This window comes from Sorex araneus, chromosome 1 (genome assembly GCF_027595985.1).
Source record: "Sorex araneus isolate mSorAra2 chromosome 1, mSorAra2.pri, whole genome shotgun sequence".
Lineage (NCBI taxonomy): Eukaryota > Metazoa > Chordata > Mammalia > Eulipotyphla > Soricidae > Sorex > Sorex araneus.
The window spans coordinates 433,089,701-433,109,954 of NC_073302.1; the positions used below are offsets into that span (position 1 = coordinate 433,089,701).

The 20,254-nt window shown below is 39.5% G+C and overlaps 1 protein-coding gene across 12 annotated transcripts in view; it reads left to right on the top strand.

Annotated features, from left to right (window-relative positions):
- Positions 1 to 20,254, top strand: part of CALD1 (caldesmon 1) — a 212,817-nt gene that overhangs the window by 58,489 nt on the left and 134,074 nt on the right. The window contains exon 2 of one of the 12 annotated variants that reach the window (XR_008630188.1): positions 18,551 to 18,643. The exons of the other annotated variants lie outside the window; for them this stretch is intronic. The gene's annotated coding sequence lies outside the window, so the exon portion shown is untranslated. The remainder of the gene's footprint in view (positions 1 to 18,550; positions 18,644 to 20,254) is intronic. 12 annotated transcript variants of the gene reach the window in all.

Sequence of the window (20,254 nt, forward strand, 5' to 3'; positions counted from 1 at the left end):
CCTCCATTGGTTTAGTCCCTTGGGTTAGAAAATCTGCATTTGCATTCATATTTTAAGCATTCTGAGTAATCATAGACACTGGATAAGTTCATTGTTTGTCAAATGAAGATTATATATACCATCTACATTCAGGGAGTCTCATGAGAATCAACTGAGATGATGCATGATCCAAAATTACTGTGCAAAATATATTTATATCTTTTTACTCTCTCTAGGTGAAGAGTTGTAGCTGTAAAGAAAGTAACTTTTAAATTATATATTTGGTTGCTTTAGAATCATTCTTTTCCCTGCATTCATAATTTACTTTATTCTGCTTTGAGGATGAAAATAATATTCATCCATATATTGTTTGTAAATTTATTCATTTAGACCAAAGATTCCCAAACTTATTTGACCTACTGCTCCCTTTTCAGAAAAATTATAAATACTCAGAACTTCCCTGGAAATCTTCCTTCTTTAAGAAAACTAGCAGAAAGCGTCCATAAGTTATACCAGTACTCTTACTGCTCCCCTAAATCCTTCCAGCACCCTCAGGGATACAGCAGTATGCTTTGGGAAACACTGGCTTAGGATGATGGGGTCTATTAAAATTGTTTATAAATATGTTCATTGTATTAAACACTTAATGAAAATCCTGTGCACAAATAGATGATCACTGGTAAACTTTCCTATCTTGTCACAGGGCGCTCTTTTCAAATATCTTGACTGTTAGTCAATCATTTATCCATACATATTCACTGGAACACTTAGATGTTTGGTAGCTAACTGTAAAGGCCTGAGGAATCAATTGTGAGGGGGAAGGAAGGAAGGAAGGAAGGAAGGAAGGAAGGAAGGAAGGAAGGAAGGAAGGAAGGAAGGAAGGAAGGAAGGAAGGAAGGAAGGAAGGAAGGAAGGAAGGAAAGAAGGAAGGAGGGAGGGAGGGAGGGAGGGAAGGAGGGCTCAAGTATTCATGTGACGCTAGTTTCTTGGGCTAAGATGGAAAAGATTTAGGGGTCATGGGCAATGTTCGATTATGTTCTGTTTGCTAAAAGAAAAAGTAGCAGTCCTTGACGTCTGTGTGAGTTGAAGGAAACCAAACTCTCAGGAATAATCACCATCCTCAGGGTGCTCACATTTTATCCTTTAAATCTTTCCTTATTAAATCTTCTCAAACCAACATGGTTTTCCTGTGACATCATGATTTGTCTCAATACTACTATTTACTCTCCCTCTTTCCTTTCACTGTATGTGTCTATGTATGATGTATCTTATTGTACTTGTGTAATTGGTTTTTTTTGTTCATTTTTTATTTTGGGGTCACACCCAGTGGTCCTCAGGGATACTGCTGGCTCTGTATTCAAGTATCACTCCTGGTGGTACTCTGGGGACCATATACTGTGCCAGGGGTCAAATTAGTGTCAGCCACATGAAAGACTAGATAGAACCTTGTACCTGTACTATCTCTCTTGTCTGTGTAATCATTAATTTGACACATCTTAGATATGAACTCATTCTATCAAGATTCAAAATGACCAATCTTAAAAATTAGGAGGTAAAAGGCAGTTTATTTGGAGGACACTTCTATAATCTTGACAGTGAAGGAATGACAGTAGAGATATTTACTGTTTTGTCTTGTTCTTATTTACTGCAATTCTACAATAAATAATTTGGTTGCTCTCTGGTCCCAGCAGTTCTAGCCTCTCCCACTGATATCAGGAAATAAGAATTCAAAGAAAGAAAATATGATTCGTTTTATTCCCCAGGAGTTCCTAAACCCTCCATCTTATTTAGAAACTGGAAACAAAAAAGTGAAAATTTAGGGATAAAATTTTATGTCCAAGAAATAAACACATGCATCCCAGCATGACTGGTAATTGACCAAACTTGAAATCTTCTAAAACCTGAATTCCTAAATTGTGTGTTTCCACGCATATAGGGTCATATAACTGTTTAAAAAATGTATTTTAAAATAAATTCCTTTATTAATTACTATCAATAGATTTTCATTTGTAGACCTATTATGTTAGTTACATATCAGGGGCCTCATAAGAATTTCTCAGGGAAAAACTGGGTCACAGGCTTGCCGCCGAGATGTGATCCCGAGGGCCGCATGTGTGCGGCCTCTCCGCAGCTGCACAAGCATGATTCCAGAGGCCAGCTAAACTACTTTTGATACCGGCAGCTCCTTGCAGAATGTCTCCAGACAGAACTAAGCCACAGCCCCATGCCTGCCCAGGAGGGAAAGGTTTCTCTCTCTCTCTCTCTCTCTCTCTCTCTCTCTCTCTCTCTCTCTCTCTCTCTCCTTTTCCTTGCGGGAGGGGGGAAGGGCGTGGCGACTGCCATACTATGAGGACTACTAATGAGAGGTGCAAGCTTGCAATGATCCCTGGACTTAGTGCTAAAATACAGAAATTCAAAACCGTGCGGCTGCAATAGCGGCCACATGACCTCATATCTCTTCACCACAGGTCTGACTTAATGGGGAGCTCCTAACAATAATAGTGAGTTTTTTGTTGAAATGTTAAATGTAATCAAAGTAAAGAGAAAGTAAAGTGAAATTTATTAGTTACCCAGGCCAGGGAGGAGGGGGGAGGGATAGGAGGTATACTTTTTTTTTTTGGTGGTGGAATATGGGCACTGGTGAAGGGAGTGTTGTTTCAGCATTGTATAACTGAGACTTAAGCCTGAAAGCATTGTAATTTTCTACATGGTGATTCAATAAAAAATAATAATGAAAAAAACCCTGGGTCGCAAGTGGGAAAATTTTCCCTGGTCTAACGGGACCAGAGAAATGGTCATATAAACCATAATGTTACAGTCATGTTAAAAGAATGGTAGGAGGACTGGAGAGATACCACAGGAATTCATGTGCTTTTCATACATGCATTTGGACCCAGTTCAGTCCTTGGTACCACATATGGTTCCTTGAATACTTCCAGATACCACCGGGTATGGTCCAACTCCTTCCCTATGGTAGAAAAATATGTGTAAGTTAAAAAATTTGTCTTTAAAGATAATTATACTTGCTGAAGAGATGGCACAGGAGAAAGGCATTTGCCTTGAATGCAGATAACCCAGGTTTGATCCCCAGCTCATATAAGGTCCTCCAAGCCCTGCCAGGAGTGATCTCTGAGCACAGAGCCAGGAGTAAGCTCTGAGCACTGTTGAGTGAGTTCCCCAATCAAAACAAATAAATATAATCATGAATGTCATTACCCTAAAAGCTAAAAGGACATATACTGAAATTATTAAGCAATTTCAGGGTGGGAATAATTGAACAAGACTTAATTGTTGTTTTATATATATCTGAAAGAAAACCTAGCAACCCTTGAGGTCTGTGTGAGTTGGAGTAAAACAAACTCTCAAGAATAGTCCGTAGCTATTTTTTTTCAAAGTTGTCTATAATCAAATACATATTTGTGTATTCTGCATAACAAAAATTATATCCGTATGGCATCCAAACATTGCTCTGACCTTAAAGATTTGAGACATTTTGCAGTAAGGTAAAATGGAAACAAAAGCAGCCTGAAAAATCATCAGACCCTCCCTTTGTTGGTGGATAATTGCTGAGGACTTCATGTGATGCTCTCGAATATACAGCAGTATCATGGAACCCACTCACTCAGAGAGCTCATCATCAGAGCCTAGATTTTTCTCCATCGAATTCCAGTAGTCGAAAAATGGGCTTGGGATGTGTCTTGGGAGTAGATAATTTGCCTTACATACGTGAGGCCCTGGATTCAATTCCAGCTCTAAAAAAATCTGAAACAGCCAAAAACATTAGAATGGTTTCAATTTTCACTCCTAAATTTTCCCTTTTTTAAGCCACATCAGGTAATGAAAGGGGAGAATGGGGGTAGGGAAAGGGGAGGAGAAAAGAGAGAGAAAGGAGGGAAGACGGGAGAAAGAAGAAAATCATTTTCCAAGCAACTTACATATATGTGAAGTCTGCTGACCTGGGTTTGATTCCTCTGACTGAGGTTCAGTTCTTCCATCCCTCTCAGAGAGTATTTCGCCCGCACAGCAGAGCCTGGCAAGATACCTGTGGCATATTCGATATGACAAAAACAGTAACAAGTCTCACAATGGAGACATTACTGGTGCCCGATCCAGCAAATCGATGAACAACGGGACGACAGTGCAACAGTGCTACAGTGCTCCATATTTAAGTGTTGGCTAAATTTGTTTTCCCCTTTTAAGTCTCTTTCACTCTTCCAGTATTGCAGCTCTACTCAAGGTTCTAGGATATTTATATGTAAGCATGGTTGTTTTAAGTTATTTATAGTCATTTGTTTGTTTCTTTCTCCTTCTTTCTTTCTTGTTTTGTTTGTTTGGGGGCCACACCTAGCTATGCTCAGGGCTTACTCTGGTGGGCTGGGAAATCATATGGAGTAACTGGGAGTCAAACTATCTCTGGAATCCTGGTTTTCATTCTTCCACAGTAATTTCTCAGCATCACACATTCATGTTCCAAATAAATAAGAATTGCTTTATTTTATGAATAGCTTCTTTTGGACCTTTTCTGTATAAAGCTGCAAGTTACGTTTTGCAGTTAGAAAAATCAACTCTATGCAGCCTTAATATGCAGTGTAACTATATATGCATAAACTTAGAACTTTATGCCATTTCAAAAGAGAGAAAAGAGTTGCCCAATAGTTATTGGATGGCAATTTCCCAAAGGTTTTATTGAATTAATCTATCTTTTTCATTTTATTCAATATAGTCAGCAATAAATGTTAAACCTCATGAGGTTTCTGTTAGTATTTTTGTTGGCATATGAATAGAAGTATCAATCGCTATGGTTAAAAAATGTTTTCCTTTGGACATAAATTTATTATGATATGTTCAACTTGAAATATTGTATTAATGTGGAAATGGGTTTCACTGATCCATCTGTATCTTCATTCCATCCTCCATTTGGTTAATAACATACTTTTAAAAAAGGTTAGCAGCCTGGGTTTAAGTTTGTGGTTAAGGCAGATTAAAGCTGGGATATTGTTTACATTACCACTGACCATCTAATATAATTGCAAGTGAAAATGTCAATATGAGGCTTAAATGAGGTTCTCAATGTCCTTGTATGTCAGTTTTCAATCTGGTCCAGTTAGAAAACTGATAATGAATCAAGATTTAAAACTGGGAAGATTTGAGCATCCAGAGACCTCATTTATTTATTCACTTAATATATTTATTGTGAAAAGTAATAGGTGTTCAGAACCATGCAAGGCCTAGGGGATACAGAAGTAAATAAGAAATTAAAAGTTCAGGTTTCATGTTAAACTTTCTTACCACAATACATTTAAAAAGAAGAACTCAAGATTAAAATAAAAGAAATAGAGGAGATAAATAGTTAAAGGTTTATTTTCCCACTAGCTTTCGAGGGCAGAGGTCTTCTTACTATCTCTTTGTGTTCTGAGAAACTTCTAATTGATATCAGAAATAAAATCTAAACTGGGCCTTAATGTTTGTCTCATATGATAGAAATGATAGAAAAGAATATCTGGGGTCAGAAAAATAGCGCCGGGGTTAGGATGACTACCATGATTAATAATAATATAATTTTTTCCTCCTTACAAAGGTAAGGAATAATATTCAAGGAAAATTTCCCAAATGAGAATACACACAAGTAAATTTTTTTTCTTTCACTCAAGACAGAGTCCGTGAATACAACTGAGAGTCAAGTTCATAGCTGTAACCTTGGATCCTTTTTAGTGTTTTAATTAGAAAACCCCACAGAACTTTAGGTTATTGTATGATAAGACTCACTGTCAGAGAGTCTCTTGCCCACACGCCTGGCTGTCTTCCCCGGGGCCCCTCGGAGGGGATGGGCTCCAGCTTCCCTCCCCACCCCAAGCAGAGCTCCCGTTGGCCGAAGACCACCAGAACCTAGCTGCAGCCATGCTGGAGGCTCCTCTCTACACGTTCAGACAGGCCTCATGCATGAAGGTACTGGCAGAGGAACCAGGTGTGTGTAATCCCATCAATGGTCAACATCCAGAGAGAGACTTAAAAGCAAGCTCTCAGAAGGGATATCTTTTTTTTTTTTTTTTTTTTTTTTTGCTTTCACAATGATTTTCATTTAATATATATAAAGCACATGCCTTCTTAAATTTCACTCCAGTTTTACATTTTATTTTATTTATTTTTTTTTAATTTTTTATTTTTAAATTTATTTATTTTTAATTAGAGAATCACCGTGAGGGTACAGTTACAGATTTATACACTTTTGTGCTCATACTTCCCTCATACAAAGTTTGGGAACCCATCCCTTCACCAGTGCCCATTCTCCACCACCCGTAAACCCAGTGTCCCTCCCACCCTCCCCAATCCCATCTCCCCCCCACCCCACCCTGCCACTGTGGCAAGGCATTCCCTTCTGTTCTCTCTCTCTAATTAGCTGTTGTGGTTGGCAATAAAGGTGTTGAGTGGCCGCTGTGCTCAGTCTCTAGCCCTCATTCAGCCCGCAACTCCCTTCCCCCACATGGCCTTCGACTACAATGTAGTTGGTGATTGTCAGAAGGGATATCTTTAGCCTACTTCTCCCTCTAGGAGAAACTGGCAATCTTCTGAGTTTCCTGCCCCCATGGGACAGCCTTGCAAGCTCCCCATGGTGTATTCATATGCAAAATCCAGTAACAAGCTGGATCTCATTCCCCTGACCCTGAAGAGCCCCCAGTGCGACATCGTTAGGAGGGCCAAGTCGAAATAGACTCCTAAGATCTCAGGGAAAGGACGAAATGAGATGTTAACTGAGCCCGCCCGAGAAACCGGTGATTAACAGGATATTGTGATTTGATTGTGTGATTGATTGAAGACTCACTGAGGAACTTCAGTGTGGAGGGCCACTGGATCTGAGCAGATCTATCTTTATTTTCATGGTCCTTGAGATGAGAACTGCAACTTAAATGATTTTGCACTCACCACGTTCTATGTGCTTAGTGCAATTATGAAACAAATGACAAGGCCTACAAACAATTCATTTTGATATTGTTTTTTTTTAATTTGTTTGCCCAAGGTAGCAGTTTGAGTGAAAACATATCATTGATTAATTTGTCCTAGGATGAAAAACTTAGTTTTTGTTTGGTAAACTTGGGTTTTTTAGTTACCAAATAGAGAAAATTGGTATGATCTGCCTACTGCAAACCGAAAGGACTTGGGTAAACCACTTAACTTCTAAGACCTAAGTCACATTCATTAAATGTTGCAATTAATCATCTCACAGATCTCTGTTGCTGCCATGAAAGTTATTTCAAAGAAGGGGTGTAAGAGTTCTGCTAACTGTAAAATGTGCCATATATTCGTACTCTTAATCCATTTGTGATACCATCAGTCACTTGGAGATCAGTTCACGTGGACTGATCTCATTGATGACGAAGTGTAATTGCCCTGTGACCAATCACGTGGTCCCAACCAAGCATTCCAGAAATTTCAGTGCAGAAGCAAGGTCTATGGGAAAAGTCAAAAGGAGACTGATCAGAGGAATTCCACTGGCCCTTCCCAGGGCCCTAGGCTCAAAATGGTCCCCTGTGCATTGTTATTTTGCTGTTTTTGCTGAGCTTCACAGTTTCCAAGACAATAACAAACCGATGGGGTGATGATGAACAGACAGAGTAAGGGTGATGTTTTACCAGTTTTCTTGTGCAAAGGTCTCTGTGTTTCGTCCATGAGACTGTAACCTTCCCTAACTACTCTTTTGGTGTGTTTGCAGATAGGCCGTTTCTAAGAGCTGTGGTGGGCTTGCTTTGAAATGCAGATAAATGACTTCAGTGAATAAGTATTTTTAGAATTGGCACATTGATGATTCCAGCTTTGGTTATTTAGGTAGGGCAACTTGATTCTGGTCTCTGGTCTGAGCCCTAAGCCTTTGAGCTGCCCAGATTGCGTAGGTCAGCATCTTCTGCTTCCCACCGACTGAGCTCGAGGCTCCTGATTAGGTGTTGGCACACAACTTGGGTGGAGAAGGGAGGTGATCAGTGGTGGTTATAAACTGGAGAACAGGAGTAAGATCTTTCCAAAGTGTCCATTGGCTTTGTGTTTTGCTCATTTTAAAGAACTGCTCCATGAAAGAGATATACAGTCCTGTCCTTGGGTACTTACATTTCAATCAACGATTGAAACTAATACTAGAAAAAGATTCAAGAAAATTTTCAACAAACAAGTACCTGTTATATAATAGGAACATGAAAGTCGATTCACTAAACCAATAAAGCATGCTTGAATTTTCCGCTGAGTTGACTGACTTGAATAAATAATCCAGTTGTTTTCATTGCTTGTAGTCTCACCCTGAAAGCACACAGTTTCTTTGTGAATATCCAGAATTGTCGAGTAACAACTTTATTGCTAGGACCATCTATAAATCACAAGTATTCTTGAGTACAAAGGGCTTGATTTAGTTAAATTGGCGCTTATGAAGCATACTATATGTTAGAGATGGTGCTAAAATCGACAGAGAACAGATAATAATAAGGATTTACCCTTTCATAGATGTCAATATTTCCACAGTGTTTTCTTCTTAGTCATGAAGATTCTCATCTTCGTAGGGCCTCTGAAAATTTAAATTCTATTTATCTAATAGGTAATACACAATTTCCTATTTTTGGTGGTAAAAATTCTTGACATGAACATTGCCCTTTTGTTTTCATTTTTGTTGTTATTGTAGTGGTGCTCAGGATCTCACCTGGCCACATGGAATGGTGCAGAGTGGTGCCAGCTATCAATCCCAGGGCCTCACATATGTACCCTACCATAGAACCACATCTCTAGACCCTACAAATCTACCAGTTTAGCAAGTTTTTAAGTGCACAATACCATACCATTAATTATAGCAATGTCATCTTGCCTGATAATGATGTAGAAAAATAACTCTTCATGCACCGTGGGTGGGAATATAAAATGGTGCAGCCACTTGGGAAAATGTCTCATAGGCCCTCAAACAATGAAAAAATACAATTACCACATGACTCAACAATTAATTTCAGAACATTTTCACCATCCAAAAGGAAATCCAATACATTAATTTTTGTTCCCTGTTCTAGACACGTTTAATGTGACTGAATCAGATGATGTGTGGTCTTTTGTGACAAAATTCCTTCACTTAGCACAATGTTTTAGCCATGTGGTACCATGTATCAGTATGTCATGCTTTTTGTGGCCAAATAATATTGCATTGTGGATATAGCACATTGTGTTATATACATTTGCCTATGGATAGGCTTGTTTCATTTAGGGACTATTATGAATAGTGTTGCTATAAACATTTGTGTGCATGTTTTTGTGTATACATATGTTTTCATTTCTTTCCACCTAGAAAATGAAAATGTTGAATCTTATGGCAAATTCCTAGTAGAATCTCCTATTAGTACATGTTATCCCTCTTATCTACTCACTACTTCTTCCACTCATAACCCCTTTCCACCTCAGAAATTTCTAGATGATGTTAGGTATAGGAAATAGATGTACCCCCCAAAATCAAACATTTACTAATAATAAATCCTAAGTGTTTTGTAAGGCAATTATTTTCTACAACTCCAAAGTTATAGGAACCCCTATGGAAGCACAGCCCTGTTTAAGAAGCTGGACGCTGGACAAAGGTTATCCATGATATACAGAGGGAAACAAAATGGAACTCCCAGATGAATTATTAAAGCAAACAAACTGTCGAGAAACCACAAAACTAATTCCTAGACTCAACTGTGGTGGTTCCCAGGGGGAAACAAGAGGAGGGAGAGAGAGGAATGTGTGGAGGGATGTCTTGGGAGATGGAACTTTGGTGGTGATGACACATGTAGAGGGGTGTGAAGTTAACCCTTAAAATCCCACTGTCAATGAATGAAACAAAAGAAACAAGGGAAAGCAAAATGAGGAAGAAAGTCTGTGAAAGGGTCTGATGTCTGTATGAGCCGCTGGAGATTGGAGAAGGTGTGTGATTGAGAGTGAAGAGGAGACACAGGATGATTGATAAGCAAGGGGCCAAATGAACTGTCAAGTAATGTGACATCTTAAAAAAAGTCATCCTGTATTTTAATGGCTCTTGGTAGGGGCCGATTGCAAATTGATTCAATATTGCATTTTGAATAAATAATGCACTGTAGCACTGTCGTCCGTCAATTTGCTCGAGCGGGCACCAGTAACGTCTCTATTGTGAGACTTGTTGTTACTGTTTTTGGCATATCGAATACGCCACGGGTAGCTTGGCAGGCTCTGCCATGCGGGCGGGATACTTTCGGTAGCTTGCCAGGCTCTCTGAGAGGGACAGAGGAATTGAATCCAGGTCTGCCATGTGCAAGGCAAATGTCCTACCTGCTGTGCTATGGCTCCAGTCCTGAGCTGGACTGGATTGAATAAATAATAAGCCCAAAAATATATATGGAAAGTTTACTAACTCATGGGTAAATAAATCAGTGTTGACTTTCAATTGAGAAATGTCTAGCCAAATTGATCCCAGCCTTCCCAACAATCCCCTCCCCCAAAACAGAACACATTGATTTATACTTTCTTTTTAAAATAACAAATTACTTCATTATATGTTTTATGTTTATAATATCTCTCTTCACAGCAGTATAATATTTGGCCAGGGATTTTGAACTTCAATGATTTTTAGATTCTGATCTTATAAATTCCCTTTTGTTGTTCTCTTTCCAAACTGAGGCTTTATCTTTTTCTATTCCCATAGTACCCGAATCATTTCTACTGATGCATATATAAAAAGTGCATAGATCATAGTTAGACAACATGGTGAATATTGTTGAACTCAACGTTATAATCAACACCTAGATAAAGAAGCAGTATATTGTCCCCAGAAGTCCTCTTGTCCCCCATTTCCCGTGACAATAACCAATCACTGTTTCCATAGGCTAAACATTATTCAGTCTTCTAACACCAAGTATTAGTTTTGTCTTTGAGTTTTATAGATGGGATCCTGCATAATTTGGGGGAGATGGTGTCTGTCTCTCATTATGTAACATGTTTCTGAGCTTCATTCCGTAAACAATACTTAGATCATTCTGCTTGCTATTCAATACTTCATTTGTTGGTCTACAAAAAAGTTATATTTGCAACTGATAGAAACTGATACTGAGGTGATTCTAGTTTGTGACTATTACTAATAGTGCTTCCACAAGCATTCTACTAAATTTCTTCTTGTAAAAATATGTATGATTTTGCATAAAAAGCCCCAAAGCTAATATTTCTGGATGACAAGGTATGTAAATATTCTGCTGTAGCTAATATTACTTAGTATTTTTCCTAAGTGACTGTGCTGTTCTACATTCCCATAGCTGTACTTTGGGGTTCTGTTGCTCACGTTAAATTGCTTGGTCTTTTATTTCAGCTATGTAAGGGATATTTAGTTGTCATTTTAGTTTTTCTAATTTAGCACTTTTGTGAATTTATTGACTCTTTTGTGCCTTCTTTAGTGATGTCCCTTTTGAAATCTTTATCTTTATGTTGGGCCTTTTATAATTTAAAATTATAATTTTAAATTTTGATTTGTACAATTTTTTTGTGTGCTCTGGATACTAATCCTTTGCTAGATATCTGCATTGCTATTCTTTTATTTTTCTTAATCTATGACTTGCATTGTTACTCACTTTATGCATTCTAATTATAATGTACACCACTTATTTATTTTTTCTCTTTATGCAAGTATTTTTATAACCTGTTTACTTTTTATTTTGCCTATCTCATAATCATGGAGATATCTTCTTTTGTTTTCTGAAAGCTTTGACATATATGATTGCATATTCAGGGCCATAATCATTATGGAAATTGGATGGAGGACAGTTACAGTGTGAAATAGAAGTCAGGATTTAGTTCTACTTTTCCCATACGAAACCCAGTTAAAATGTTAAATGATGCTACCTTTTTTTTATTGAATCATCATGAGACACAGTTACAAAGCTTTCATGTTTGAGTTTAGATCATAAAATGATCAAACACACATCCCTTCACTAGTGCACATTTTCCACCACCAAAATCCCCAGTATCCCCCCCATCCCAACCCTTCCCCTGCCTGTGTGGCAGACAATTTCCACAATACACTCTCTCTACTTTGATTATATTCAATATTTCGACACCAGCCTTACTATTATTATTTGGAATTTTCCTGCCACCATTCAAATCTGCCTCAAAGGCAATGCTAGACCATTTGTTTTGTATTGCTTGGTATTAATAACATATGATGGTGTGAAGCTGCAAGAGTGGATGTGCTCCTGGACTTTTAAAATTTTAGATAATTAGGGTCTGGAGAGATCTTTACAGAAAGCTGTTTGGTTCTTTTTCCAGATAGAACTACCCTCTTCTGATCACTTAATAAGAGTTAGGCAAGTTCATTTCAGTTGAATGAGGGCAGAGATGATTTGAAACTCATTTACAGTTTTATGTGCCTTCTTCACACTCTAGTTTGTTTCATGATTAATTCTCCAAGCATCCTCGCTGAAATTTTATACCCAAGACCCTTTCCTTATTTTTTCTGGCCTTCATTTTTATCAAAATATAATTTATGGACTAGAAAACCTACTCTTTTCAGTGTGTGGTTCATCCAGTTTTGACCAATACACACAGTGGTGTCACAGCAACCACCACTAAGCTAGAGAACTGCTCTAGCCACTCCAAAATGGTACTTTTCTTACCTTTCATATCTGCTGAAAACTCTTGGGTGCTTTTCCAGAAACTATTCAATCCAATGCCTTTCTCTTTTAATTCTTCTTCTTCTCCTTCTTCTTCTCCTTCTTCCTCTTCCTCCTCCTTCTTCCTCTTCCTCCTCCTCCTCTTCCTCTTCCTCCTCCTCTTCCTCCTCTTCCTCCTCCTCCTCCTTCTCCTCCTCCTCCTCCTTCTCCTTCTTCTTCTCCTTCTTCTTCTCCTTCTTCTTCTTCTTCTTCTTCTTCTTCTTCTTCTTCTTCTTCTTCTTCTTCTTCTTCTTCTTCTTCTCCTTCTTCTCCTCCTTCTTCTCCTCCTTCTTCTCCCTCTCCCTCTCCCTCTCCTTCTCCTTCTTCTCCTCCTTCTTCTCCTTCTTCTTCTCCCTCTCCTTCTCCTTCTTCTCCCTCTCCTTCTCCTTCTCCTTCTTCTCCTTCTCCTCCTTCTCTTTCTCCTTCTCTTTCTCCTTCTCCTTCTTCTCCTCCTCCTCCTCCTCCTCCTCCTCCTCCTCCTCCTTCTTCTTCTTCTTCTTCTTCTTCTTCTTCTTCTTCTTCTTCTTCTTCTTCTTCTTAGTCTTCTTCTTCTTCTTCTTCTTCTTCTTCTTCTTCTTCTTCTTCTTCTTCTCCTCCTCCTCCTCCTCCTCCTTTCTTCTTCTTCTCCTCCTCTTCCTTCTCATCCTCCTCCTCCTCCTCCTTCTTCTCCTTCTCCTTCTCCTCGTTTTCCTCATCCTTGTCCTTGTCCTCCTTCTCCTCCTCCTCCTCCTCCTCCTCCTCCTCCTTCTTCTTCTTCTCCTTCTCCTTCTCCTCGTTCTCCTCATCCTCGTCCTTGTCCTCCTCCTTTTCCTCCTCTTCCTCATCCTCCTCTTCCTTCTTCTTGTTTAATTCTTAGATCCTTTTGTCCTTTCTTTTGCTGTACTGGGTTTGTTTTGACTTGTTTGGGGGCCACACCCAGCTATGCTCAGAGCTCACTCCTAGATCTGGGATCAGGGATCACTCATGGCAGTGCTCAGGGAACCATATGTGGTTCCAGGAATCAAACCTATGTCTGTTGCATGCAGGGCAAGCACCCTATCCCTTGTTCTCTATCTCCAACCACACCCCTTAATCTTTCTATCCTAGTGTTCTGTCATGTAAAGACACTGGAATGAAACAAATGCAGGTTGCAATTCCAACTCTGATCTTTATTAACGATGTGACAGTGGATCTGAATCTGTTCCCTAACTTTCAAATGGAGATGATAAAAATAATTTACTTCAGTTTCCTTTTGAAGACTAGATGAAATAATAGATATCTAATTCCTTATTCATGTAATAAGCATCTAATATATTACGGCTATTACTATATGATACATTGTGAACTATAGGGTGCACTTTTCTCCATGAATATATGAATAAGAGGTAGGAGTTAGCTGGTCCCTGAAAAGCGATATCCTCTGATCCGCCCCATTAGAGGCTGAAAAGGGCATACTCCGTTGGACTTATTTTATTCACAGCCCTAACCAGATCATTCACAGAGACTGATATAAACACAGCATATTAAGATTACAGAATTGTGCACAAAGTGTCTGACTTGGAGGATTCCTACAAATCTATTCCAAATGTGTTGCATTACAGAGGAAAGAAGTGCATGGTTAAAAGACTTGGTTAAGTTCAGTTCACTCATTAGTATTTATTTAAGTGACCCAAATTCCCTAGGATTACATATTTCTTCTTTTCTAAAACATTTCTAGCTCCCATAGTCAACCATAAAAGTAAAACGGAGACAATTCACAAGAGACAATTTTAATGTTTTATTGTTACTGGCTCATTCTGACTCAAACCCATAGATCTATTTATAATATTTTATTTTAATTTCCATCCCCACAAATTATGTGACTTCCTGCCAATGAAGACTGAAATAGCTACTTACCATTCCTTTCCCATTCCAAGATCATGTCCTGTAGCTTTGCATTCTTCTGTTACTAAGAAATATTTTACCTTATCCTCCAATGCAAAGGAAAAAAAAAGAACTCATGTAAACACATAGAAAGCAGCTATCTTGGGGTTTACCTAGTAAAAGGTGGTACAAGGGACCCTGTCTTCCTGGGAACTGGAAAGGCAGGTGGCCATGTGTATCTCTGGCTCTCTCCCCTATGAACAGGAATAGATAACTAGCACTGTCCCCAGCTGTAAGCTTTCTTGGCAAAGCCAGCACTTTGGGGATCATATTTTGGTAAGTCCCTTTGTTCAGTATTATGTGTTCTGCTTAGAGACAGATAAGCCTGAATCCCATATGGCCCAAACAAATTGGAAGAGTTTCATGAGTGCAGAGCGTACAGTCATCTCATAAAACCTCACACCAGGATCCTCAAGCGCTCCTTGTGAAACATTTTTTCACATGAGTGACTCCTTCATAGAAACGTACTTCAGCCTAGATGTCTCCTTTTTGGAGAAACTTGTCCCTCATCACCCAGCCCCCATGGGCCCTCTATCAGCCTCCTTCACCCTCTCTCAAAAGCTTGCTGGTTGTTGGTCCCCCAGCAGAGAGCATGAACTCCATATAAACCTTCCTCGTTCATCGTGGTGTGTGCCTCCTGGCAGGGAAAACTCACTCTATTCATGCATGTTCATGTATTCATTCCAGTAGATCCATCTGGCTGTTCATTCCCATGTTTGAATACTGACCTCACCCCTTGTTAGCTGGTTGAATCTTTTGAATAAGCACAATGAACTTGTCGGTGCTCAGCCTCACATAAGGATATGTATCTCACCAGGTGGTAGAAGCAATCAGGTGAAACAGTGGAATTAAAGTAAGTTTCAAAACTTGGCAGAGAAAGAGACTGCAGAGGTTGGAGCCAGCCACAGGATGTGTGGTTGTGAAGTTACGAGCACATTTGTGAAGTGGCCTATAGTTCCTGTCCATGCACATTCCTGCTCCCCATCTGCAGCCGCTGGGAGTGTCCTGTGGGGTAGTCTATAACATCTGGAGTTCCCTGCTGGACTCAACAAGACAAAAAAAAAATAATACATTTCTTCCACTCCTTTCCCCACTGTTGACAAGGATTAGGAGTTGCAGGCATGCTTGGTACATTGCTCACCGGGGCCACTCTTCATGTCGTGGTGCTCACACACCACTTTGGTGCTCGTCAGGGACTTAGGTGTTGCACATTTTAGTGGTGTGGGTTTTTTTTTCTTAAACCACCACCCTTCAGATTTATAAAGGAAAAAGCCCTCCAAATTTAGCCCAGAGTTGAAGAACATGGATTTCTTCCCTTCTTTCTTTCTTTTTTTTTTATTGAATCATCGTGAGCCACACTTACAAAGCTATCATGTTTGAGTTTCAGACATGCAATTATTCAACACATCCCTCCACCCGTGTACATTTTCCACCACCAGTGTCTCCAATATCCCTCCCCTGCCCCATCCTACCTTTCCCCCTGCCTGTATGGCAGACAGTTTCTCTCTTAATCTCTCTCTGCTTATGGGCATTATGGTTTGCAACACAGATAATGAGAGTCCATCATGTTTGATCCTTTATCTACTTTTGCACACATCTCCCATCCCAAGGGATCCCTTCAACCATCATTAACTTAGTGATCTCTTCTTTATCCCAGCTGCCCCCTCCCCCAGCTCATAAAATAGGCTTCCAACCTTGGAGCAATCTTCTTGGCCCTGTCTCTATTGTCCTTGGGTGTCAGTCTCATATTATGATATTTTATATTCCACAAATGAGTGCAGTCCTTCTATGTCTGTCCCTCTCTTTCTGACTCATTTCACTTAACACGATACTCTCCATGACCATCCATTTATAAACAAATTTCATGACTTCATCTTTCCTAATAGCTGCATAGTATTCCATTGTGTAGATGTACCAAAGTTTCTTTAGCCAGTCATCTGTTCTCGGGCACTCAGGTTGTTCTCAGATTCTGGCTATTGTGAACAGTGCTGCAGTGAATATGCAGGTGCAGATGTCATTTCTACTGTGCCTTTTGGTATTCTCGGGATATATTCCCAGAAGTGGTATTACAGGGTCATATGGAAGCTCAATTTCTAGTTTTTTAAGGAATGCCCATATTGTTTTCCAAAAAGACTGGGATAGACAGCATTCCCACCAACAATGAAAGAGAGTCCCTTTCTCCCCACATCTGCACCAGCACTGGTTGTTCTTGGAACAACATGGATTTCAATGGAATTGGAGTGTTTTAACTTTTTTTTTTTGGCAGGGAGTGGGGGCGGGTGGGTCCTAGGGGGAACCAGGGGACATGTCTCCCAAGCAACATTTAGGGAGCACAGGGACTTCTGGTAATATTCTTCCGATTGAGATGAGTGATTCAATGTTGGGTCTGAGATGCAGGTTTGTGGTACTCAGGTAATCTTTTAAATAAGCAATTTACAATTCCAGGGCTATAATTGGTGGTAATTAACATGTTCCGTGGCAATTAAGAAGCAGGTGTAGCACCCAAAACTAAAATTTTCCAACTTACGGTGACATACATGGAAGATGTGAGCAACTAGAGCAAACTAGAGTCACAGCAATGACAAAAGAAAATGATGACGGAGATGAGAAAGTATTTTTTAAATATTAACCTTATTTTATTTTAAATTTATTTTTATAGCATCACTGTGAGATACACAATTACAAAGTTAGACATGACTGAGTTTCAGTTATACAATGTTTGCATCAACTTCTGACTTGATGATGATATGTTTTGTCTGTCACTCCAAGTAGATTTTGGGCTCCTTACAGTCATGGTAATTCTCCCAGGATGCTAAGAGGATAAGGTGCATGAAATGTTAATACATGCAATTAACATTTGGCATGAGGTGGCAGAGGCAGGAGAAGGCATCCAACATCAACCTGAGTGACTATTAAAGTCAAAAGAAATGGATGGTGCTTGAGTTGACTCATTTATCAGCCCCTCGAGTTTCCCTGTTCTCTATTTGGCAAACCAATCCCTCAGATGCAGACAAGTCATAGGTAACAAGATGTTTCGCTTCATTTTACCTATGAAATATGCAATGAGAATCTGGGAATCTAGTTTGTCAGTCAGCCCCTTGATCTCTCGCATTTTTTTCCAAAGACAAAGGTGGGAAAGCAAGTATAGCTCTAGGGTTCATGTGAAAACACTTTAGGAAACGAAAGACCAACCTTTAAAGGTTGCACATCCTGTGCTCACACTGGTAAGCATCTCGTGTTTCATCGTGTTGGTGCAGGTTCAAAGAGGTGGTAGTGATTAGCTTTCACCCTAGGTTCTTCCAATATTTTTTAATTAGTTTTTAATTCAGATATGAAAGCTTGCAATGGCATTGAAGTTGTCATTTCATTTATACTTGCAGTGCTGCTCCACCACTGTCTCTTCCCTTCCCCTGTTTAGCCTCTTCAGGTGCCTGCTCTACCGATCACATCTCTGGGGTTGTTACCGTTGGGAATTATCTAATCCCTTTCTTTGTTTATACTCTGTGATGAGTTGTGATCCTGTAGAGCAGCCTATTACCAGTTAGTTAAGTTTCTAAATATTAGGCACAGATATTTGTCAAAGGTCTGCAGGGTCTTTGAGAGTTTAAAATGTAGAAAGCTTGAGGACTAATTAGAGAAGAGGAATCCTTAATTATGTTCTTAAGCCTTTTGTCTTTGATTATTGGTATTTTTAGTTCTACCAATTTTGTATCAGCTATACCACCTTCACCAACCCATTATTTCAGAGAAAAGGCTTACTCTATAATAATTGTATTTCTTTTCTTTGAAACACAAACACACAATGTCAATTTATATATTGTATATGTAGGCAGGTCTTTTGTAGTTGTATACATAGATACATCTATATTCTTTCACCTTTAAGGTCATATCAATTATACCTGAGAAACAAACACTATTCTAAATATGCAATAAATCTAAATAAGATCTAAAATACAGTCTAAACATTTATTCTACTTAATGTTTTCATCCTCCTTTCATACCAGGTTTCATTAAAACACTTCAAAATCATCCAATCAAATTCCACATGATTGGTGATCAACCAGAAGGCTCAGACCTGGGCATCTAAAAGTTTCCCTGTGAGTAGCTTATATGACTTTGGGGGCTTGGGGTGTTTGGTTTTTGGACCATTCCTGCCCGTGCTCAGGGGACCATACAGTGCCAAGGGGCACAAACTCGAAACTCTCACATGCAAAACATGTGCTCCTTTGAGACATCTCCCAGCACAGTGTATGTGATTTTTGTGGACTATGTTCTTAGCCAGATTACAGCCTCTCTGCCTGATTTTCTACATTCTCACACTGAGCGGTGGATTATGAGAAGCCAGTGCCTTTGTAATGCCGCCCCCCTCGCCCTAGTTTACTTAACAGTGAAATAATCTATTTTGGGAGAAATAGTTTTCCTGTATATTAGACAAGGACCCACCCCAACACCTTCATTTTAACTTAATCACCTCTCTAAAGACCTAAGCTACATTCTGAAGTAATGGTGGTTAGGGACTTCCACATATGAATTTTGAAAGAACATGTTTCAGTCCATAACACCCCATCATCACTTTTTCTCTAACCTGCTGATTTTTGGTTTCTTGTGTGTGGAATTCCCTCTGATTTTCCTACCCCAAACTCCCTGAGCATTTACATCAGACTCAGAACATGTGGTTTCACTATGGTGTTTTGCAGTTCTTGTCTGCAGCGCTCATTAGGGAAATGACATAGAATTTTTGAAATTGAAATGTGTGACTTTTCCATCTCTCACAGCAATAAAAAGGTCTTGTATACAGTAGACATTTAATTTTACTTATTAAATGACTGCCTGAATGAACAAATGAAACTAGATGCAGTCTGTTCATTTAAATTTTGCTTGCTTCAAAACTATTTCCAAATGAGGGGCTGGAGCAATAGCACAGCGGGTAGGACGTTTGCCTTGCACGCGGCCAACCCGGGTTCGATTCCCAGCATCTCATATGGTCCCCTGAGCACCACCAGGGATGATTCTTGAGTGTAGATGTAGAGCCAGGAGTAACCTCTGTGCATCGCCAGGTGTGACCCAAAAACCAAAGAAAAAAAAGAAAACTATTTCCAAATGATTAATAGTGATGCTTTTGCTTTATTTACCCTCAGCAGGTGGAAATAACTTAGAATTTGAGAGAGGGGATTGTTTTAAAAGAGGAAGGAAATAAGAAAAAAATGTACAGCTTCCTGAGATAGGGTCTCTTCACAAAATACTGTTTGGGAAGCAAGAGGGAAGAAGAGTAGTTTATTTGGTTTCTAGAGGCTTCTTGAATCCCATCACTTTTCCTGAATTGCCAAGTTTCTCCTGGGCTGTTTTTACTCTGCTGTTGAGGTCTTACAGGCTGGAGTGATAGCACAGCGGGTAGGGCCTTTGCCTTGCACGCAGGCAACCCGGGTTCAATTCTTCCGTCCCTCTCGGAGAGCCCGGCAAGCTACTGAGAGTATACCGCCCTCACGGCAGAGCCTGGCAAGCTACCCGTGGCGTATTCGACATGCCAAAAACAGTAAAAATAAGTTTCACAATGGAGACGTTACTGGTGCCTGCTCGAGCAAATCAATGAACAATGGGATGACAGTGCCATAGTGCTACAGTTGAAATCTTACATTGAGTTTTTAATTTCACCTACCAGACTCTTGATCTGTCATTTCTTTGGTTAGTTTTCTCAATTCTACTCTCAT